Source organism: Acinonyx jubatus, chromosome B4, assembly GCF_027475565.1.
Source record: "Acinonyx jubatus isolate Ajub_Pintada_27869175 chromosome B4, VMU_Ajub_asm_v1.0, whole genome shotgun sequence".
NCBI classification, from domain to species: Eukaryota; Metazoa; Chordata; class Mammalia; order Carnivora; family Felidae; genus Acinonyx; species Acinonyx jubatus.
Window position 1 is genome coordinate 15,871,998 of NC_069387.1, and position 24,602 is coordinate 15,896,599.

At 45.9% G+C, this 24,602-nt stretch overlaps 1 protein-coding gene and 1 long non-coding RNA gene across 2 annotated transcripts in view; one reads left to right on the forward strand and one right to left on the reverse strand.

Annotated features, from left to right (window-relative positions):
* The window catches only part of ST8SIA6 (ST8 alpha-N-acetyl-neuraminide alpha-2,8-sialyltransferase 6), a 149,352-nt gene that overhangs the window by 92,419 nt on the left and 32,331 nt on the right, over positions 1–24,602 (reverse strand). The gene's annotated exons all lie outside the window — the stretch shown is intronic.
* On the forward strand, positions 4,250–23,812 carry LOC113603608 (uncharacterized). The gene is made up of 3 exons (XR_008299936.1): positions 4,250–4,496; positions 17,970–18,087; positions 18,416–23,812. It is a non-coding gene; the product is annotated as an uncharacterized LOC113603608 (long non-coding RNA).

The window sequence follows — 24,602 nt, forward strand, 5'->3', positions numbered from 1 at the left end:
ACAGAGATGAGGGGCGGACCCTGGGCTGCCTCTTTGTTCAGTCGTTAGCCATGTATCAATGGAGCCCATAGCCTGGGCCACTGGCAATGGTGGCTATCGGAGATAGGACAGTGGACAAGACAGTGTCCTTGCTGCCTTAAAGCAACGAGTCTGGTGAGGAGGACAGACAGGTAAACGCGCACTTATCAGGCTGACTTTGCAGAATGAGCGCTGGCTGTTTTCTGTAATATTAATTTCAAGGAACTGTGAATCTGTGTTTTGGCGGATGTCACGTAATTCAAAATAACAGTAAATGCTCTTAAAATGACCAGGCAGAACTTCATTCTTTTCCACATGAACACTGCAGCCAACTGAAAATGCAGGTTTCTGCAAAACAATCTCTTGCTAACTTGGTTTCACCTTAATGTTTGCCTGTCTTTGGTCACCCTTGACAGAGATTAGTTGGGTAGCTCTCTCCCACTAAATCAGTAGCCATAATGTATTCTGGCCCCCTACCACTGTTGAAAGATAGCTTTCAAAAATGCAAAGTCATACATCTTATACAGATGTGAAATGAACACGCGTTAAAGATTTTGTTCTATTCATAAGGAGAGAATCAGTTCAAAGGAGAATCCACAGCACAGACACATTTATAGACCAGGAATATCGGGATGAATGTCCAAAGGGGATGAATGTCCAAAACCAGGGGAGAGGGGGTGGGGAAATCAAGTGGACCTCTACCAGGTCGTTTGCATATTGCTGGTAGGACATCGTTTGCATATTGCTGAGTTAACTATAACTTAGAGTTGTGAAACTGCTCCCAAAGGATCAGGACCAGATAACTCCAAGGTGCGTTGTCTGAACAATGAAAACTTAACCAATGAAGCACAAAATTTTCCCTCGACCATTTACAATATCGCTGCCCATCGCTATGATGTTGAAGGAAAGATCCACAGTAATGAACCTCATAGACTCCCACTTCTGGTAAATTTCAGCCCTTCCGCCCCACAGCTTGCCCCGAGGAGAACAGGCTGGCCAGGCGCAGGTGTGAGTCCTTTCAGGCAGACAGGAAGCACTAACAGTGAGTTACCAAAAGGACAAGTCTGATCCGGAGATTAATTAAAACTTCAAATCCAGATGGGCAACAGTAGGGTCAAAATAGAGATGAAATAAAATAGAAGCATGTTGGGAAGGAAGACAAATGACAAGCATTGGAGCATTCGTGTCTCACTGCACTGTCCTTAAGTGTGAGATCCTTGGGGACTGGAGATAAGCTCACATGTGTGGAGTCGGGTGGGATTTGTCCACACTGTGGCATTTCTAAGTATTTATTTAACCCACCATCAACAATATCTTCTTGCACGATACAGCCAAAATCATTCTGACTTTTTTAAAAGTCTATTTATTTATTTTGAAAGAGACAGACAGGGGCGGGGGGTGGTAGAGAGAGAGGGAGAGAGAGAATCCCAAGCAGGCTCCACACTGTCAGCTTAGAGTCCGATGCGGGGCTCGAACCCAGAAATCTGTGAGATTGTGACCTGAGCCAAAACCGAGAGTCAGATACTTAACCAACTGAGTCACCCAGGCACCCCTGGTTTGATTTTTCTTAACATGCTTTGAATTTGAAAATCTTGGACAAACTGAGTATATTTTCAATACTAATATCTATACTCCTTGAAGCAAAAATTCCACTATGCTCTCCTGGTAAAGCATAAAGACAATGGCAACATCTATTGCATGGACGTTAGGCACCAGGTGTCGTTTCAAACACTTCATACATATGTCACCTCATTTATTCCTCAAATAAATATACAAAGTAGGCACTCTGTCCATTTTACAGATGAGGAAAACAGCACGGTAAGATTAAAGGATATATCTGTGCTAGTTAGAACTGGAGTTTTGAAGCCACGTGCTATCACTCTGTGTTCTTAACCACTATCCGATGCCACTTCCACTAATAGGGGGGAAATCTACCTTCAGTGGAGGGCTATTCACAGTCTATAGCAAGCACCACTTGCCCCCCTCCCCGAATCTGAACCTATGGGAGCTGAAAAGACCCTCTCCTTGATCAAACTGTCGTCAGGTTCCTTGAGCTTTTTCAACTAGACCCCGTCCTGGGGCATGTCCTTCAGAGTCCAATTTTAGCAAAGAATCCTGCTGAGTCAGTTTGGCCCGAAACCCTTACGCTCCACATGTGATCACCCTGAATATCTAACCCAATTCCTCATCCCCCACTGTTCCCCAGGTGATATCTGACCACCCTGGCCTGCCTTCAGGGAGAATGCTGCCAGGCCAGTTCAGCCAGAATGCCCCCTTACCCGGATGCCTTCTTTCAGTAAGTGTTCATCCACTAACCCCTGCCCCCATGTGCTCCTTAGCTATAAACTCCCCCACATCCTTGTTGTCCCCAGAGTTGAGCCCAATCTCTCTCCGCTAAACACCCCATTGTGGTGGCCCCCATACCTGTCCCGACAGAACTCTATAGTCTGCTTTACCGCTTTAACAAGTGTCATGAATAATTTTTTTTAACAGAGCTATTTTGCAATTCTATAAATTGCAGCTAGCTGACAGCAATGCAAAATAATTCTTGTCAACAGGCATACAAATGAATTATGTCCAGTGGAGACACAACGCTCCCCCACAGAGGGAAAATTAGGTTTGCCTCCATTTGATCATTCGTCTCAATATTCCTGATCTATAAATCTGTCTGTTCCTTTGAACTGGTTGTAACACCTTACCAGTTTCTTTACGGATGAGTTAAACACAATCTCTCAAAGGTGTTCATTTTCCTATCTACATGAGAGGCATGATTTTACCTTTTTAACAAAACTATGTTCCAACACTCCAAACGAGAGTGTTGAAGACATTTCCGAACTGAATAAACATCACCCTGATCAAGAAGATACACTCTGGTGGCAAACAGACCACAGTTCAGAGCCGTGGCACACTAGGCACTTAGCTCCAAGAAAGTTCTTTAACTCCTCTGTGCTTTCAGCTTCGTGCACAAAATGGGGATAATACCGTCTGCAGATTTGATGCAGTTTGTAAGAGACAATGCGTGAACACGCTCAGCACAGTAAATGGAACAGAGAGCTCGCTTAAACAGGACTCAGCAGGAGCCCTCGCGGGGACTGTCATTTTTGAGGGTGCCTCTTAAAGCAACACTCCTGAAGCTGCAATGCGCCTCTGAATCACCTGGGAATTTTACTAAAATCCAGATTCTCAGTCGGGAGGTCTGGCATTGGGCCTAATATTCTGCATTTGTTTCTTTTTTTTTAAGTTTATTTATTTATTTTGAGTGAGAGAATGGGGTGGAAGGGGCAGAGAGAGAGGGAGGGAGGGAGAGAGGGGGAGAGAGAGCGAGAGCGAGAGCGAGAGAGAGAGAGAGAGAGAGAGGGAGAAAGAGAGAGAATCCCAAGCAGGTTCTGTGGTGTCAGCAAGGAGCCCGATTTGGGGCTTGATCCCATGATCCACGACATGATGACCTGAGCTAGAATCAAGAACTGGATGCTCGGGGCGCTTGGGTGGCTCAGTCAGTTAAGCATCGACTTCAGCTCAGGTCATGATCTCACAGTTCATGGTTTCAAGCCCCGCGTCAGGCTCTGTGCTGACAGCTCAGAGCCTGGAGCCTGCTTCAGATTCTGTGTCTCCCTCTCTCTCTGCTCCGTCCCCACTCATGCTCTGTCTCTGTCTCTCAAAAATAAACAAACATTAAAAAATTTTTTTTAAAAATGAGCTGAATGCTTAACGCTGAGACACCCAGGTGCCCCCGAATATTCTGCATTTCTACCAAGCTCCCAGGTGATGCCAATCCTACTTGACTAAACATTGCACTTTGAGTGACAAAGTCTTACTCTTTTTTTAAAAGACTCTTTTTTATGATTTTTGTAATGTTTATTTATTTTTGAGAGAGACAGAGCACAAGCAGAGGAGGGGCAGAGAGAGAGGGACACAGAATCCGAAGCAGGCTCCAGGCTCTGAGCCATCAGCACAGAGCCCCACACAGGGACTGAACCCACGAACCATGAGATCATGACCTGAGCCGAAGTCGGACGTTTAACCGACTGAACCACCCAGGTGTCCCAACAAAGTCTTAAGCTTGATCGATGATCACGTTCTTCTACCCTGATTGTCTTCTCCTAATAGCCTAGAATAAGACTTTCAAGAAATGCAGGACTGCCTCACAGCCAGTAGCGTTAGCGGGAAAAACGATGAAATAATTTGAAAAATTACAAGAGTAAAGTGAGCTAAGTTACCATGCCACTAACAAGAGTTTGTTGCGGTTTTTAAATTTTCAGATGAAAAGCTCAAGGAGGGAAATAATTTAAGAGGAGATTTATGGTACTGAGAACATTTAACATGATTGCTTTTCTGAGTCAAGACACAGCGCTCAGCCTCCCGGGAACTCTGCTACAGAGAACACACAACCAGCCTCCATTGTCACTAATACCTCCATTCGGCCCCACCACCCCATCAAACGCAACCCTCCGATGGGGACTGTTCCAGAAAACTGGACGGTAAGTGAAGGACATGGCCTTTTCTGAGAGAATGCCAATGGACGTGAGTTGCAAATGTATCTAAAATGGCATTTAAAATCCATGTTTAAGGGGCGCCTGGGTGGCTCAGTCGGTTAAGCATCCGACTTCAACTCAGGTCACGATCTCGCAGTCCGTGAGTTCGAGCCCCACGTCGGGCTCTGGGCTGATGGCTCAGAGCCTGGAGCCTGCTTCGGATTCTGTGTCTCCCTCTCTCTCTGCCCCTCCCCCGTTCATGCTCTCTGTCTCAAAAATAAATAAACATTAAAAAAAATTTTTTTTAATAAAATCCATGTTTAAGTGTCCATATGAGCTATGCAATCTCAATCAAAGCTCTTCATCCCAACCAAAAAATAAACAAATTTCTCTGTCAACTAAGTATTTCGTCAGTAAACCTTGGAGAAGTGAATAGTAAGATAAAAATTTAACTGGGAAAATAACTTTTACCTATATTCCATGCTGAGTCTATAGTGGTGTCTGAGGTAGCCATATGGCCACTGGATAACACTTAAGAATTTAAAAATATGTGGGGTGCCTGGGTGGCTCAGTCAGTTAAGCCTCTGACTTTGACTCAGATCGTGATCTTATGGTCTGTGAGTTCGAGCCCCGCGTGGGGCTCTGTGCTGACAGGGCGGACCCTGGAGCCTGCTTCAGATTCTGTGTCTCCCTCTCCTTCTGCCCCTCCCCTGCTCGTGCTCTCTGTCTCTCAAAAAATAAATAATAAACATTAAAAAAAAATTTTAAATATGTAAATATTTGAACCACAACTACAGTTTTAAAATAATCTTAGTCATGAAAGAGTAAAATCTGCCTTATAACCTGTAGGTCCATAGTTCATTTTTATAAAATCATACTTCATATTCATTTTCAGGAAAGCATTAGGGTCAAACACTAGGAACCTCCTGAAGACACTTTTACAGACTCTTCTTTAAAAAACAAAATGAACAGGGGTGCCTGGGTGGCTCACTCAGTTAAGCGTCCGATTCCGGCTCAGGTCATGATCTCACGGTTCATGGGTTTGAGTCCCACGTCGGGCTCTGTGCTAACAGCTCAGAGCCTGGAGCCTGCTTCAAATTCTGTGTCTCCCTCTCTCTCTGCCCCTCCCCTGCTCATGCTCTGTCTCTCTCTATGTCAAAAATAAATAAACATTAATAATAATAATAATAATAATAATAATAATAAAAAGCAAAACGAACAAAGGTGGTGCAACGGTTTCTGATCATCGAAGCAAGGAGAAATTGACTCAATACAAACTACGGCAAAGACTGGGTACCAACGTGGAGGAGCTGCCTAATCAATATTGAAGCTCCAGGGAAATAATATGCTATGAAAACATAAATATCCCCAAAGCTAGGCACTGAACACATCTGAGCAGTGAGCAAAATCCTAATTTACTGGTTTAACATTAAAAAAATAGCATATGGTGGGACGCCTAGGTGGCTCAGTTGGTTAAGCGTCTCTCGGTTTTGCTCAGGTCATGATGTCGCGGCTTCCTGGGTTCAAGCCCCACATCGGGCTCTGCACTGGTAGCATAGAGCCTGCTTGGGATTCTCTCTTTCTCTGTCTCTCTCTCTTTCTCTCTCTCTCTGCTCCGCCCCTACTTGGACTGTCTCTCTCTCAAAATAAATAAATAAATAAACTAAAAAAAAAAACGTAGTGGATAGTGATATATCTTATAAAGTCTATTTGGGGTTTACTTGTGGAATTAAGGTCAGTGTCACCATAATGAAAATCAGCGCAAAAAAAGTCTTTCCGAAATCATGTCCAAACATTTGGGAGCACCTTAGATATGAAATAAAATGGCAATAAGGATGTGTCATAATAAAATAAAAGTAGCCAGTAGAATATTTCATCTTACTGTGGCAATTTTATAAATGTGAAATGAGGCAAAAGGCCCTGTCACAGAAAAATGATTTTCAAAATCCTGAAATTACTTCATTCAGTTCAACAGGAAGTACACAGAATCTCCCTATCGATCAAGATGTTTTGTGTGACTCATGTTTTATAAGACAATGATGAAAAACTATAAACTAGAGTTTGTTCAAAAAGCAACTTCTAGAATTTGCCCTCGATTCACTGTTATTACGTCTCTATATCGGCCTTTGACACGATTGTGTCTTCCTCATCTCTCAGAGGCCCCCTCTAATAAATCTGAACAAATGGGTGAATGAGCAAATGGCAACTAAAACTGAGATACCAGAAGACTATAACTCATGGAGGGAAAAAAAAAAAAAAAGGATTCTGGAGCCATTCAGACTGAAAAGAGAAAATTCTAGAAAAAAAAAATTAACAGGAAGAACTAGAACCAAAAGGATTTTCTGATTAACCCCCCAGCTAATTATAAGATTTAATTACCCAGAAGAACCTAGTATCTCTTCATTTTATTTGAGATTTTACTGTGTTTAAAATGATGCTGTCCAAGCGTTCTTATTAATATTGAATGAAAGTGGAAGAGAATTGGCTAACTGAATTTCCTGAGCTTAGGTAAACCGTAATTAGGAAGCGTTAGGAGAGTATCCCAAGAGACCTATCCATCTCAAGGTGGAGCGACGGAATTACAGATGAAATCCGACAAGGAAACAGCACTACGTAATCATCCCTGCAAAGACGAAACACGATTGCTGGAATGTGGTGCCGGGTTCTACGCAGCGCACTCAATCGCGTCACGTCTCATTCCATGCACCTCCAGAGCAATAACCCTACTCAACAAACCTCAACTCCCGATTACATTAAAATCTACCAATCTCCTATCTGCCATTCGCAATTTCCTATCTGATAAAATGTGCTGCTGTTATTTCACTTAAAATCTGGAATAATCTGAACCTGCTTCAATCAGAGCTCCTGCGTCTGGGTATGGATTTGGGGGGAGGGGGGTTGGATGTTTACTTTTCGCTTTGCTGTCTTGCGTCCGAGCCTGGAAGACCTCATGGGCGCTGCCTGCCAGACTCGGAAAGGACCATTTCAGGCCATTTCTGAGAGGACCTCTTTCCCTGGGCTCAGGTTCTCCTTTAAAGTGCCTTCCCTCTGGAGGCTATTTCCTCTTGCTTGTTAACTAGTTCCTACTCCCATTTCCTACTCATCCAAAAAAACTAGTCTCTGTGAATAGGATCATACCTGGCAATGAGTTCTAATGAGTTTTTAATGTATTGCACCTCACAGTGAACGAATTTGCATTAAAAAAAAATGCTTTTAAAGATGTCTTCTTCTGTCCCTAAGTCCAACCCCATTTGCAAGGAGAGCCCCCGCTGTGGTCTAGGCTGAGTACTGCCATCGCTTTGAGCCTCTGGCAGTGCTCTGGCCCCTCTGGCCTCCCTAGTCCCCACAACCCAAGTCCCTCAACCCAAGTCTCAACTTCCGACCCCACTCCCAAGGGACCCATTTGCCTTTCCCGGTTTTCACCTTAGGGATCCCTCTCGGCCATGGCCAGCAATCACTGTGACTACCCTCACATCACTGACATCTGGCTCCTGTTGCCCTGGACAATAGCTGCCCTCACCCAACCCCCAGCTCTAGCCTCCCGGAGCCTCACACCATCCCACCCATCCACCAGTGGCCAAGCCAGCCCCAGCCCCTCTTGACGGGCTCAGAGAAATTAGTAATCCAATCAAGGGTGCTAAAGTGGGAAGTGAGACTCTGGAGCAGCCCCAAATGTTGGACAGAGTGGAGCTCAGGCCCATGGGAGCCCCCATTAGCCCGTTAAGTGTCAAGCAATAGGCCTGACGAGGCCACGCACAGGGATGACCCTGAGTGGGGACCGATGTGCTATGAATCCCTAATGTGAGCCCAGGGGCTCCATCCACTGCAACATCAAAAAGGCTGCATCAGTTCGAAACTGCATGTTCCCCAAACACAGGCCTTTGCCTACAAGAACTTTACAGGAATGGGTCTGTAGTCAACGTAAGTGCATATTAACGCCACAGAATCAAGGAGAAGTTCAGATAAAGGCACATGTAGTACTAGCGTTTTCGTTATCTAACACACCTCTTTTTTCAATTCTATCAAAAATGGAATCTGTTCTATTTATTCTATCCACTGAATGCATTTTTTTTTAATTCAAGAAACACAATATTCAGAATAATTACTTTTATTACAGCCATGGGTTTTTCCTTAGGCAATGAACGATTCCATCTAATTCAGCTGCTTATTATCTTTTTTTCTCAACTCCTGTATTTCTTTCCCAGTAATAACATATATTTTCTCAAGTTTTAAAATCTCTTTATTAGACACAATTGAATGTAATTTGGGATTTACAAGTCTTATCACATTCTGCTTCTGCCTGAGCGATTCTGAACACAGGAAGTACAGACTGCATGTATTTCTTCAGAGTCCCTCTAACTTTTTGCTTGAGATTTGTGAAAAAAAAATTATGGTTCTTTGACATCTTTTCATCTAGTCACTGCTGCAGCATCTGGAAAACACCAGGAGCCTTACTTATCCAATGCCCCACTCTGACACTTCTCACTTACAGGGTTGTTTGAAATGGGCCATTTTGCCAAGGGGGTTGGCCACACAGCTAAAACTAAGGAGAACCAATAATTTTGGATGCAACAATTCATCCATTCATGAAACCTATTTTACGTGCTATCATTTACATATTGTGATTTTGCTCATGGGTGTGAGAGCTAGAATGAAGGGCCTTAAGGAAATCGAGATACATTATATCCATTGTATTACTTTAGTTTACCAGCCTGATACCTCCACTTACCGTGTAGCAAGTATTTTCACTCCATATTCAGAATAATCCTGTGAAGTGAGTATTTCTATCACCACTCTCATATACCAGATAGAATTTATTGCTGCTAATTTTAATATGTTCTACTCACTCACGCCAGTATTCTCCCTGCAATCATTCTTTAATCGTATGGAGACTTCCCTGCAATACACACACCTGCCTTCATTTCTCTCCCTGCCCAACTCATGTCCCCGAAAGCATTGTGAATTCCCTTGCCTCTCTCTCTCCGTTGCCCTCGCCTGGAAAATTCAGAGCCCTGAATAGACCCAACTCTCTGCCACCTGGGCCTGCCCCGAACCAGCCAAATCCTGCTGGAGAAAAAAAGCACACAATTCCAGTGAATGAGTGCACTTCAAATTTGGCTCTACAAACTTCAAATTGATTTCTGGCAGTCCTATTTCCCTAATAAATTTCAATCTCTTTTAAAATCATTAGTTCATTTCTTCTCTGCTCCAACCTCCCTAGCCCCCACCTCTCCATTCACCTCAGCTGATGGCCTCACCTCATACTTCAGTGAGGAAAAAGAAGCCCACAGAGGGCCCTGCTTTCAAACACCTTCTACTAGATCTAAAACCTCTCGGCTTCTGTGCCTCTCTGTCTGCTTGGCCCGCCATCACAAAATACCTCAGACTGGGCGGCTACACCGACAGGCATTTATTTTCTCACAGTTCTAGAAGCTGAACGTCCAAGATCCAAGCATCAGGCTTGGTTTCTGGTGAGACCTCTCTTCCTGGCCTACAGATGGTCACCTTCTCACGGTGTCCTCACAGGGCCTTTTCTCTGTGTGCACACACATGCAGAGAGAGTTCTCTGGTATCTCTTCCTCTTTTTCTAAGGACACCAGTCCTATTGGATTAGAGCAATGCCCTTACTTCCTCATTCAACCTTAACTGCTGCTCTAAATACTTGCACGTTGGGCATGAGGGCTTTAGCATGTCAATTCTGGTGAAGATACAAATCAGTCCCTATCAGAGACCATCTTCTTTGCTTACCATGAATTACATCAGAAGAATGTCTCTGCCCCTATCAAAAGCCAACGGCCCCCCTCTCTTGCTCTGGATCCCCAGCCCTTACCACCTTTGTAAGAATATCATTGATGGGGCGCCTGGGTGGTCATTTAAGTGTCCAACTTAATCTTGATTTTGGCTCGGGTCACGATCTCACAGTTCGTGAGTTTGAGCCCCGTGTCCAGCTCTGTGCTGACAGTGCGGAGCCTGCTTGGGATTCTCTCTCTCTCTCTGCCCCTCTCGTGCTCCAAGTAAATAAATAAACGAACACAAAAAAAAGAAACGAACATCACTGACCCACTCGCCTCCCCTTTCCTGTGTACAACCAGTGTCTGCCCCTCTCTCCCTTGGGTCGTTCTTGCAAGCGTTCTGACATGCTCCTCCCGGACTCACAATCCCTCTCCATCTCCTAGCTGCCTTCTCTGCCCCCCCTTCAAACAGTTCCCCCAAGCACCGTCTACATCACTGCTTGCCTCTCCTCAATGACTTTTTCACTCATCAAAACCACTCAAATCTGGCTAAAACTGTTTGCCTCAAAAGCTCCACAACATCCCAACATGCTCCAAAAGTTAATGGAAACAACTTATTTCACTCAATTGTTCAGTTGACCACTCTCTTCCCCCAAAATTCTCTTCTTGCTGGAGCCATGCTATCACACTCTCCTGGGTCTTTCTGCTCTGCTTCTCCTCCTCTTTCGAACCTCTACATCTTGGAGCGCCCTAGAACTCGCTCCTGTATCATTTGGCATCATCATCTCTTGCCCAGCTACTTCTAACCCTATGTGATTTCAACCCTGTTTCCTGGCTTTCCCTGCCTCTCTGACGGTGACACACAAATTTATATGTGCAGCTCTGACCTCCCGGCTGAGCTCCAGACTCATTTATATGGTCCAAATGCCTGACAGCTCCTCTTGGATGTCTAATGTTCTTGTCATATGAGGTATATCCAAAACATAACCCCTGACTTTCTTCTCCCTTTTCCAGACTTTCCCATCTCAGTAGATGGCAATGAACTGCTCACACCACAACTTTTTATCACCCTTGACTTCTCCCCTTCCCTTATCTCCTACTTCCAGTCTTTGGCAGTTCGGCCTCAAATCCACCTCCCTCTCTGTATCTCTAGCCCAAGGCACCTCATCTCTCCCCTGAACCACACACAGCCTCCTAACTAGTCTTTCCGCTTCCATTCCTGCCCCACTGCCATCCATTCTTATGCAGCTACCAGAAGAATCTGTTACAAACTTACATCAGATATTTCGTCTTTCCCTTACGCAAAACCCCTCCGAGATTTCACTGATCGTTGGAACAAAACTCAAAATCATCACCAAGGCTCGCGTCCTACATTATCTAACTGAGCAGACCTCTCTTCCTTCTCTGCCCCGTCTCCCTCACCTCCCCAGCCCCATTCTTTCTGCTTCTCAAACATGTCAAGGTCAGGGTCTATGTACCCACTGCTCCCTCTGCCTTGAACACTCTGGCCCGTCATGCAGGTCTTAACTCAAACGTCAGCCCCTCAAAGTGATTTTTCCGACGCCCTGTCTAAAGCAGACCCTCACCCGTCCCCAGCACTGACTTTCTATTTCCTTCATACTGCTTATCACAGTGAACTCCAAGAGGGGAGAGTTTCGGTCTGCCATGCTACGTTCCCTGCTCTGTCGTCAGCACCAAGCCCACAACTGGCATACAATGAAAAGTCACTGAAAGAATGAAATTGGTCACACGCACTCTCTCTCTCTCCTCCAGGACGCCAAAGGAAACCCGTAATTGCCTTCCCCAATCCTCCATTTGTCCCCACCCCATCTATCTCCTAAGGAGAGCTCTCTCAGCCAGACTGGTCTGGGGCTCTTTGTACATCAGAGTCAGAGAGCTGACAGAGAATTAATAGAGGAAGATAGAACCTGAAAGGCTTAGGAAGGGAAAAACTTGGGAGAAATCGGCTGTCAGTCAAAAATAATAAAGAATAGAGGTCTGAGTGAAGAGATGGGGGAGGAAGCAATGGGAAGGAGGGGGAAATGCATGTGGTCTAGACGTAAGCGAGAGAGTTCTTTCCCCACTTGTCAAATCTGACTCTCTGGAAGGAGTGAGAGACAAAAAAACTGAGAAGAGTCAATAGGATACGAACAGCAGAGCTGAGGATTCTGAATTGAATCCCTTTTTATGTATTTTAAGAGGAAGGAAAATAAGAATGCATTTTTTTTTTTTTTTTTTTTTGGATATTGAATCGTGCTTCCTCAAATACCAGTTTGGAGCTGAACTACACAGGCCCATGATTTCCAAAGGGAAGAAAATAAAGTTCTGAAATCGTGTGACAAGACCACAGTCATTCAGTTAACAGTGGCAAAATGAGGAAGCCAGGACTCTTGCCTTCAGGGCCCAGGTTTCTATGCCTAGGCCACCTCCGTCCTTCCAAAATAAGAAATGAGGTTCAGTGCACGGGCCTTGTTCCTAATCAACAACGTGGCCTCCTTCTGTTACTTCCTTTCTAAATGCTCACCATAATTTAAGTCAAGCTCTCCAACTCATGCTTTCCAAAATATATCTTTATCCCCCCTCCAAATATCGAAACAGCATCGGTTCCATTTTTCGTTTTCTATCACCTCTCCTCTGTGATTCCTAAACCGTTACCAGGAGTGGGCATCCAATTCCATGTGTAAAGAACACTAAGTTCCTGGCAGATAATCTGTCTACATCTGGAGAAGGGAATTATTTAAAGTGACAAGGTGATCTCTGACCAGCTCTTCACCTGTCTTGGGTTTCCATTCTTCTTTCCTGTGAGAGGTTTCCTACTGGAAGATCATTGTCCTTGAAAGAAGCTGGAAATGAGAGTGGAATGGAGTTCTGATTTCCCCACCTTCAGGGAACAGGATCCAATCGGCCTCAAACACAGAACATATCCTTTTCTCATTCTTGCTGAACACATGGCTATGGAAACACATCAGAGGTCATCAGAGGTCACCGTACTCCAGCCTTTTCGCGACCTACCCGCAGCGCATCTTTGCGGAATGCCCTTACTTTATCCTTCCATCCACCTTTCCCGGGATCTGAGGTCATGCAGTCATCCACAGTCTAAGTGCACCTCCCAAAATTTTCATTTGCATTTCAGTTATCAGAATGAGTGGCCTTCCCACATGGCAACCCTTAAACTACACACCTGTTTTCTAAACAGAGGAATGAGACTGTGAGATGATAACTATGATATAGACAGTTTTAATTGTTACCTCAATGACTGAGAAGCTGAAATGCTTTGGAAAACAGAGCACATTTTTCTACGATGGTGAAGTCATGTGAATATTGGTGCCACTTGTGATCATCCCGCAGAACTCTCTCTGAGGGTCATCCCGAGAACACGCACGAACGAATACCTCTCGGAGCCAATTTAAGTGCTTCCATATTCAAGTGCTGTGAAATGAGTGCTCACGCGTGTAGAGGACGCTACGGAATGCGACACAACCCTTCCGTCGGGACCATGGTGTCCACCCTTCCCGCTGCTGGGACTGCTGTCTGCTGTGGGCCCACCTGGATCCTTCCCCAGGAACAACACTCGGAAAGGATCTGCCTCCTCCAAGGTCACATACCCTGGAAGGCAGATGCCTCCTACAACCAATCAGTGCCCTTCCCTTTACCTCAATTCAGAGAAGCCAGTTTCCCAATCTGCAGCCAAGGCCTCCATGGCAAGTGCATCAGGGTCCAAATCCTCCCATGTCTCAATTCTGCTTCCCTCATCCCTTCAGCAGTGTGGTTCCTGAGAGCACTTCCCTGCACACAAATCTCCATCCCAGAGTCTACTTTTCAGGGCATCTGATGTCTAACAATCCCTAATACAGTAGAAATTACATAGTATATACTTTAATTCATCTGTGCTTGTCACTAGTATGCTAAAGTATCAGGTGTATAAACTGTCCAATTAACTAGCCCTGAATGAGCAAGATCCAAGAAGTAAAAAGATGAATACAAAGTTAGAACACATTATAAACTGAATTTTATTTCCTTTCTGGGACATTTTCCACAGGTATAACCCTCAAAGTATTAAAAAAAAATACCTTGGAAGAAAGCTTACATTTGAAATGGTCAACTATTCTAAAACTTTTGTGAATTATCATTTTTTAATTTTTTTTTAACATTTATTCATTTTTGAGAGACAGAGAGAGAGAGAGAGAGCATGAGAGGGGCGGAGGCAGGAGGCAGAGAGAGAGGGAGGCACAGAATCTGAAGCAGGCTCCAGGCTCTGAGCTGTCAGCCCAGAGCCCAACGCGGGGCTTGAACTCACAAACCGCAAGATCATGCCTGAGCTGCAGTCGGACGCTTAGCCAACTGAGCCAGGGGCCCCGAATTACCATTTTTAACCTTCAGTTTATGCTCTGGGTTATCATTTTGCCTAAAGCAACTCCCACAATAGTAATTAAGAGGTCTTTTTTTCTTTTTAACGGCCACAATTTAGCCAGTCCGAAGCAATTATGGAAGATCAGAAAACCAAAATTTAGATATCACTTTTTGTCTTCCTACAATACTGATCTCCTCTTTACCAAATGGTAGCCAACAGCTGCTTTCACCATTAACAGCAGATAATGTACTACTCCATGGCAAACACAGCCGTCAATAATTCTGTTCCTCCCTTACCGCCATCCCCGGGCTCAAGTGAAAATACATTGATGTCGTTATGGCTCTCGACACATTGATTAATCAGGTAATACACATTCTAAACACTTAGTGAAATGGACTGTAAAAAAACTATTTTACTGACTCTCAGGGGCAACGATTTATCTTCTCTTACTCTAACAGCAGTGCTGTATCTGTGTCTTTGCAGTCAGTGGTACTTAAAAATCATCTGAAAATGGGTGGGCTTTGTGGATTCAACATCATATAAAGTTCACTGAATTTGGCTAAAATTTTCAAAAAAAAAAAAAAATTAAATGGACAACACAAAGCATGCTAAGACCCAGAGACGGGAACAAGAGAAAATATTAGAAACTGTTTAACAGTATGGACCGGACAGGATGATGGACAGTGTTAATTTCACTCGGAATCCAGCCCACTGGAAAGTGATGACAATCCCTTTCAACACAACAGGAAATAAATGCGCACGGAAGCAATTCTTAATAGAATACTGTTGCCATTCATCTGGCAGTACCAGAGCCAACAAGACACTCAGAGAGTGTTTGGTAACAACAACAAAAAATATGTGCCTGATATATTATGCAGCCAAATTAACAAGCAATTAGATAGAAATATTGAAACTGCACCAGAAGCAACTGCCATCCTAAAACTCCCTCTGTATCCAAACAAGTAAGCGGAAGCTTGCGAAATTTACTGAATTTACAACCTCTCGTTCCTGTTTTCCAAATCCTAATAATCATCTCCCCAGGGAAAACGTTTTCAAATCTTCCAAAGTGGGTCCCCTTGCCCTATGTTTTCACAGCACCGTATTTCTTTTCCTTCATATAACTTGATGTTGTTGGTTCTGTGGTTAATGTTTCCCTACGCCAACTGGACTGCCAGACCCCACGACTGGAACCCTGAATGCCTAGTGCTGTGTATGATACGTTACAGGTGCTCCACGTATACATTTTAAATGAATAAATGACATTCTTGACACATCAGCGATTTTCTCCATTTTTCCAGCCTCGTTTTGGTTGTCACTTGCATATCTCTAGACACTGACTCTCTCTTCTGCTCCAAGTCTGATGAGAATACAATAGCAGACAGCATCCCTAGAACAATGTGACACTTACAGGAAAAGGACACATTCCTCCTACCCCTTTTGTTCTGTGTACACGAAAACAGACTACTTGTTAAAGTGCATTTAGGTACCTGTGATGGGTCCCGGAATACATAAGCAATAATCTTAAGGGAAATTTTACATCTTTGTCCAAAATCGTCTTCGGAACAATACTATGTATTCTACACCAAGCCCTTTATAGATAAGCAGGAATCACAGATATTAGTGGAGTATTATAATCATAGGTATTAATTAACTAGCACCATGCTCCAGTTATTAAGAAATTATCCAACATCAAGAACACAGATATAACATCTTCCCATTGGATTCTTTTTCTTTATGTTTATTTCTGAGAGAGAGTCAGAGTGTGAGCTGAGGGAGGGCCAGAGAGAGAGGGAGATGCAGAACTCGAAGCAGGCTCCAGGCTCTGAGCTGTCAGCACAGAGCCCGACGTGGGGCTCGAACTCACAAACCGTGAGATCATAACCTGAGCTGAAGCTGGACACTTAACGGACAGACACCCAGGCGTCCTTCGCATTGGATTCTTTTGTCCAGCTCTGGTGGTTCTCACACTTTCTAGCTTCTGGCTTTGGAGTGACATTCCCTCCATCACCCCCCACATCACACTTTATACTGATATCTTACCTTTAGTGACTTTGACAGCATTATTCCCAAGTTCTGCTTCTGCCTAACTGTCACTGTGACAGACACCATATTGCAGCCCTGACCGCAACCCCCCAATGGTGCATGTGTATGAAGCCTGTCATCTATTAATGGACTTACGATTTTAACCTTATTGTCAATTACAGAAGAGGAAAAACTGCATTTTCATGATACATTTTGAGAGCCACTTCGACACATCTTAATTCCCTCTCATTCCATTCAGTCATCGTTATTTCAACATCCCCATTTTTTTTTTTTACTTATAGCTTTGTACCCATCAGACATGGATTTTGTTTTTCAGTTTTTCTTTTTAGAAAGAAAAAATATATATAATATCAGCAGTGTAGGGATCTAAAGAGCTGCCTCACCCTGCCACCAGCTATTTGAGATTCAAAACTAAGAGTAACAACCTAGGAATGAAAACAGAATGACTTTCGGAAACCACGGAAGTTACTGAGTTTCCTTCACAGAAACACTCTGCTGGCAGGACCGGCTTGCGTGACTACAACCGTTAGATCGGTGTTCTTAGTTCTTAGTCCGGGTTCCCCCAGAAGCGGACCAGGAGACAAAAATTTAAATGTGAAAAGCACGCTTGAAAGAGGGCTTCAGGCAAGATGGGAAGGGAGTGAGATGCTGTGGCATCAGGCCCCACATTAAGGCCCTGTATTATGTGGGTCTTGATGACAAGGGGTCCCAAGGCAAGCCGAGGGCAAAGCACAACCTAACGACACCCCTGCCCCCAGGTGAGATATGTGTGACCTTCCTCGGGCACTCCTGGCCACCCAAGAGCAGAGGAAAGGAAAGCACATCAATGGTTAACTGATAGAGACCACCGTCGTGCAGGACGGGAGTCTCCATGGGTTTACAAATATCTTAGGAAATTGCAAGAAAAAGGCAATCTTATCAACAGCCTAACTTCCAGAAACCCACAGACTCAGTTTCCTGGAGCCCTAACATCACCCTCCCCTCCACAGTGACGTGGTGAACACAGGCAAGAAGAAAATGTAAATAACATTAAATTTCTTGATAGCCTGCAACCCCGTTGACATACACTTGAGGCAAAAACAGAGTATAACATTCCTCCAGGAACCCCCTACCATCTGAATGTTAATACTTTGCTACAGGGAAAATTAACTAGCTCAATAAGGCAAGGCCTCGGGTATCTTACGAGTCCTCTTTAACATACAAAACCTCCCTTTTTCCTTACCCCCCCCCCCCCCCCCCCCCCCCGCCAACTCTCAGGTGTATTATCAGTCACTCCTCACAGCCCCAGCGCAGCTCTTTCTGCAACATGGGTCCTGTCCCCGGGTTTAATAAAATCATCTTTTTGTACCACAGACATCTGAAGAACTCTTCCTTGGCCATCAGCTCCAGACCCCCGCCACTGTTACAGAACCCGCTCTGGACCACCCTGTAGAAGAGCCAAGCGGTACTCGGAGATCTTGGAAGGCAGGAGGTTTATTTCACACCGGTGGGCTCAGAGGAGATCACTCTCCAGAGATCTGAGCCCCTAGCATAAGCAGAGGGAACGATTTATAGTCTGTTACTTCCACATTTCGCATTAGTAGTAATTTGGCGCACGAGGCAAGCAGGGCAGGAAGAAGAACCTGGAAAGGGAGTCTTTGGCTGGGGTCTGGAATTTCCCTATCAGTCCTTTCGGCCATCTTACAGCAGATTTCTCCCTAACACCACCACCCCAAAGTGGCATCACTGACTTCTGGGGAAAACTAGGAGGGCCCTGAATGGCCTAACCACAAGCTCTTCTCTCCACTCTGCTCCCATAGACCAGGCCCCCTGACGTGTCACAGGACCAGGCACAGCCTCTGTCTATCCCTTAGTAGTGGGCTTCAGTCCCCCACCCGCCCACAGAATCACTCCCAACAGATCACATCCTCCTGCAAGAACCAATGGACACCCCGCCCTCTTGTTCCTACAACGCCTTCCCTGGTCCCGCGGTCCTGTTCCCGAGTGCGATCTCCGTACAGTTCCACGCGGCAGGCAGTGTCCTCTTCCAAGGCTGCGAGTCCGTGTAACTCACAAACTAAGGCTGGTCCTGATTGTCCGTGTCCCTCTCATGGGTCTGGCCATCTCCATCACCCTATGGCAGGAGCCTCTTCCTCACCAGTGGGGACGAATAGGAGAAAATTAAAACAGATACAGAAGGAAATATAGCTAATGAAAAGTGCCTTGGCAGGTTACTACTTAGAGCTGCTGGGTATCTGTCCTAAGACCCTCTCGAGAGTTCTGGGGGCCAGAGTAGAAACACCAACCCGGTGTGCTGAAAGAGCTAACTTTGCCAGGTACGGTTGAGGGCTGCCCCTGGGGCATTCACCTCCCACACCAGACACGGGGAGGCTCTGCCAGCCAGAGCGAGCCCTGAGGCAGAGATGCAGAGCCGGCAGGTGGGTCTGCTGGCAGGACAGCTGTGAGGGGGTACGGGCAGAGGCCCCTGGAGCAGTGGGAAAGAGCAGTGGTCCATTTGGCCAAAATCCTGTTAGCTCCCAAGTTGTTCTGCAAAATTCACTAATCCGCACATCTTTTGGCACCAATAAAGCTCTAGGGAAGAAAAGAGGATTGGTAAAGGGAAAAAAGAAAAACGTTGATGGTCTGATAGAGTCGCTAATTCACTTCTCTACCCACGAGCAATCAGGAACGACATCTTCTTGGCTGGGGCTTCTCAGACTCTAGCACGTATCAAGGTCACCTGGAAGGCGTGGGGCTCAACTCCAGAGTCTCTCCTCAAGCAGGCTGGTGGGAGGCCTGAGAGCCCGCATTTCTAACAAGTTCCCTGGTGGTGCTGATGCTGGTGGTCCAGGGACCACAGCTGGCCCGAAGCCAGGGCCCTGCCACCAAAGGTCTTCAAACACGGAGCTGTGGAGACCTGGCATTCATGATAAGGATGTGACAGAGTCAAAATGACATTACAGCAAGTCTCCTCAACAGACGGATGGACCATCGAAGCATGAGGTTAAATAAAAGAAGAACAATCAGCAGCTTTATCTTTGCAGCATTATAATTCGAGGAGACAATGAGATTTCCTTTATACAGATCACGTCCAGGTAAGAGCAAGTAAGGACAGTAAGGATGGCAGCTAAACCTGTATTCACACAAAGTCCTGGACATTTTTTCCATGATGGGTGACCAGGGGCTTCCTAAAGAGATGGTATTGAGAACTGGAGTCAGGGTCACTCTTTCCCGGGCGACAACTGGGCACTTCTCTGTTGATAAGGAAATGTCTTGCGCTTGCCTTTATTTATTTATTTATTTATTTATTTATTTATTTATTTAGAGACAGAGAGAGACAGAGCATGAACGGGGGAGGGGCAGAGAGAGAGGGAGACACAGAATCGGAAACAGGCTCCAGGATCCGAGCCATCAGCCCAGAGCCCGACGCGGGGCTCGAACTCACGGACCGCGAGATCGTGACCTGAGCTGAAGTCGAATGCTTAACCGACTGAGCCACCCAGGCGCCCCAACACTTGCCTTTATTCCTCTAGTCTGACAGGAGTCTGGTTTTGCCTTTGGAAACAGCCCCAGTGTCTTGATCTCACGGAAGGTCCCGCTTGCGCATAAAAAGAGGACCACCTGACTAGCCCTTTAACTTTGGCCTCTGAATTCAAGTGCTCAAGATGCTATCCCCAGATCCATTACTGTTTAAAAAGAAAGGAGAGGAAAAGCCTGAAATCTCACCATCAGGTGACATAGGAAAGCCCATCACAGTGCTCTTGCTGAGATGTGAGACAGTGTATCGATACAAAGCACAAGGAAGTCTTTCCTCCCCGAAATCTCTACTGAACCTTGGCATCCAGCCCCCAAAGGAGCTTTTCCTCAGAAGCTCTAGCTTCCCCGGCCATTATTGAAAGGGCCAGGCTCATCATTCATACAACTGTCATCTTTCAAATGCGTATTGAGTGCCTTCTGTGTGATAGGTAATGTGCATTCTACAAGAGCATATTCAGAACGCGGTCTGACAGGTGTAAGAGGCTCCTGCGAGGGCCTATGTGCCCAGGGAGATCCAGTTGAAATCCTGCCATTTCAGATGCATTCCTTGCTAGTGAGGTACGAGGTCTTGAAGGGACTTCCAATGACCTGAAATACACCTGGTGAGCACCCCAATACTGACCTGAATCCTACAGGAACACCTCGGTGGACATTAACACACGATCCTGTTTGCCAATCCGGATGGTTCAGCACAGAACCACGCAGGTATGATACAGAAAAGGCAATCTGGTGGTGGGAAACACGGGGTATAAAATGTGCGAAGAAGCAGTGAGACATCAGCATTAGGGGAGGTGCTCCAATGCACGACCCGAAAAGCGAGGGCGAAACAGTAATGCCCTAGAGGTGGTGGGCGATCCAAGGAGCCCTGGGTGCTCCCGGCAGGAAAAGAAGGCTCTGAAGGGTCTATTTCACAATTCCGCATACAAATCGAGAGCGAGGCTGCCAGTCTGTGTGTGTGTCTTCCTGCTCCCTGTCCCTGGGGAGGCAAAGTCAGACATCTTCTAGGAGGTCAGCCGAAAGGAGAGGCGGACCCGAAGACAAATGGAATCAGCAGGAAGGCTTTTCTCTCTGCCTGAGACACAGCCGTCTCCTTGTATGAAGACAAGAACCAAGATCATTGTATTTATTGTCAGAGCGTTTCGAGGCATTGCTTTGACTCGATTTTAAGCTCTGTTAACTTTCAGCATTATCCCTCTAAGTTTTCGTCCCTTGCTAGCTGAGCGACTAACCCCCTCTGAATGCCCATTTCTTTCAACAGAAATACTCGGCCAGGTATTCCAAAGGCTGCTGCGTTGACGGAGAAGCAGTTCGTGAAAAGTGTCAAGCTGGGCCCGGCTCCTTGTAACTGAGTGTGAGCTTCCAAAATCCGCATCCCTCCCTCCCCGCTCTGTGCTCCCCCCAGCCCATTCGCAGTCATGATGACTGTTTTCTCTCTGGAGTCTAGACAGCATTAGACACCCTAATACTTTCATTCATTCATTCGGCAAATACTTGTTCTCATTTGTGATACAACATTGAAGTAAATGCCGGAGACACAAAAATGACAGGCAGAGCCCCGCTCACGCATAGCTCTCTGTCTCCCCAGGGGATGGGCAAATACAGAGTCCATTTACCGGAGTGTGATAATGAGCTATTCCAGAGAAACACAAAGGGAGGGAGTTAGAATCAGGAGGAGAGGCAGCTGGGACGGTCCCCAAGGGGAGAGGCAGCTCAGCTAGGTTTCCAGGGAAGAGCTAAGGAATGACACAGGTAGACAAGGGAGTGAAAGAAACAGCAAATGTGAGGGCACAGAGGACAGAGAGTGAGACGCCTCTGAACGCTAGGAAAGGGGCCAGAGAGGCAACAATGAAGGACGGGAAGGCGACGGTGGATGACAGGAACAGCCAAAATGCTGGCATCACGAGAGGCAAAAAGGGAACCATTCAGAAAGGAAAGGAGGGGTCCGATCGGAGGAAGTAAGTAGTACGGGAACCAAGAAGTGTTTGTCCGCTACGTTGCTGAGAATCTCAGCAAGGAGAGTCAGAGAGCAGCAGGGGCAGAAGTCAGTCCACAACAACGTGGGAAGTGAAACAGAGTCGAGCATAAACATACCACATGGCTTTTGTGGCCAGATCTGCACCACCTCCCCCCTGTCCCTGCCCACCACCGCCTGTCGTGTCGGGGAGTCATGGTCACAACAAGGCAGTAAGCACAGAGGCGCACTGCTGTTGGCTTATGGCTGGTATTTGCGGAAAAGTCTTCCTACATCCGTATTTCACACTTTGAAGTATATCTATTGCCCTTATAGCTTATGACCTCTTCCACATTTATACAGCCGTTTGGAGATAAACCATTGGAGATAAACCATTACCACCACTAACCCCACTACCGACCCATACCTCCACATACTCCTGGGTGCTCATTCCGCTTTGATCTGGACCTGGTCTGGGGCTTCATTTCGCATCTTGGACTGTTCTGCAGCACCCTCTCCTTCCAAGTATCTATATTCTTTATAACAGGGTTACACGAAACACTTGCTCAATGTGCCTGGGGGCTCCCCCTTGTGGCAGAGAGCATATCGACAGTCCCAAAGCCATTCACAAAGCCCCTTTGCATTCCTCAGGCAGGAAAGCTGGAAGGTTGATCTTTCTAGACTTCTTTGCAGCCAGGCAAGGCGTGTGACAATTATGGCCCAAAAGATTTAGGCACAAATCTCTGGGTAGGGGTTTTGTTTCCAAGTATACAGGTGACGCCTCATTAGGAAAAAGCTCTTTGTCTTGGACCCTTCCCTCTTCTAGGCAATGCAGACCATCCAGCTGCCATTTGCAGACATGAGGAAAAGAACCACACACACACACACACACACACACACACACTCAGAATGATGGAGAGGAGCCCTGGGACTCTGATGACGTTGGGGAGTCGCTACACCAGTCTGAGCTGCTACCTAAGGACTCCTGCTAAGCGAGAAGCGTAAACCTGTTACTGAACTAGCTAAAGATGATTTATTCTTGGGGCACCTGGGTGGCTCAGTTGGTTAAGCATCTGACTTTGGCTCAGGTCATGATCTCATGCTTCATGAGTTCGAGCCCCGCATCAGGTTCTCTGTTGTTGCAACACGGCATGCTTTGGATCCTCTGTCCCTCCCTCTCTCTGCCCCTCCCCTGCTCATGCGCACTCTCTCTTTCTCTCAAAATAAATACATAAACTTTAAAACATAAATAAAGATGATTTACTCCCAAGTGCGTCACTCGTGGAAGCATCCCAGGCAGGCACTTGGTTGGTGGCCACTGTTCTGTGTGGCCCCTTGAAAATGGAGAGCCCTCCCATGGCCATGCTACCGTGGGAGGATCCGTCACTTGGCAGTTCGAAGTGTAAACAAATGAACCTTGGCCTCACTGTTTGGTGTCTCTAGTACACCCACAGCTTCTGCCAAGAACACGTCCTCTCAGACACCCTGAAGTCTGATTTGATGGGTTCCTGGATACTCTTGGTTCCTGGACAAAAACAGGAGAAGGACCCAGAAGCTTGCCTGGGTTTGAAAGCATGAAGTTGCATGGGTCACACCTACGAAAGTGGGCATGTGCCCCCAACCCAGTGATATAAAATTACAGAAGGAGGGGAGAAGCAGGGCAGGACGAAGGGATGGGGGAAAGAAGGTCTACCGGGATCCAGAGACGAGCAGGCAGGGTCCTGAAGCCTGACACCAGGGACCAGCCTGAGAGTGCAGGAGGCAGATTAAATACCAGAGCCTACATGGCTCCTTTAGAAATGCAGATTCCTGGGACCCAGGCCCAGGGAATCTGATGCTATAGATCTGAGGTGGGGCCTAGGAATTCTCATTTTCAGTGAGCACCTCGAGTGATTGATTATGCCTATGATTCTCAGTTTTAAAACTCTGCTAAAGGCTACAAAACTATGAGCTAGTGAAGGGAAGCCTTGACTGAGGGTTAGAGAAGCTCGGTGAGTAAGTAGCTTTTCTGGACCTCAGCTGGAAAAATGACTGAGCAAACGGTTCTCAAACTCTTGTGCCATGGAACCCCTCCCCCCTTTTTTTTTAACTAATAAGATTTAATACCGATGCTTAATGTATCAAATTGATGAAACAGATCCGTTTCGAACTGAAGCAGAGTGGGAAACTCGAAGTACCATCCGATCCCCATCCCCGCCTCACCCTGTCACATTCCTCTGAGGAAGCTGGAGGCTCTCAGGATCTCTGGGTCAAGCAGCTTCCTGAGTCCATTCCGGTGAAGACGTGTGACTTGACAGAATGCCACATAATTAGGGGAAATCTTTGTGGCCCTTGTTCTGAGGTCAGGTAGATTCCATCCCGAGATGGAGGTTAAAAAAAAAAAAGTCAGAGCATATATTTTAAACCACATTTATAACCTTTACATAAAAGGGTTTCTTCACAGTGCTGTTTTAAAGGTATTTTAAGCACATCACGTCAAGGTGTGACCAGAATAATGCTACACTGATTTGAAACCGGTC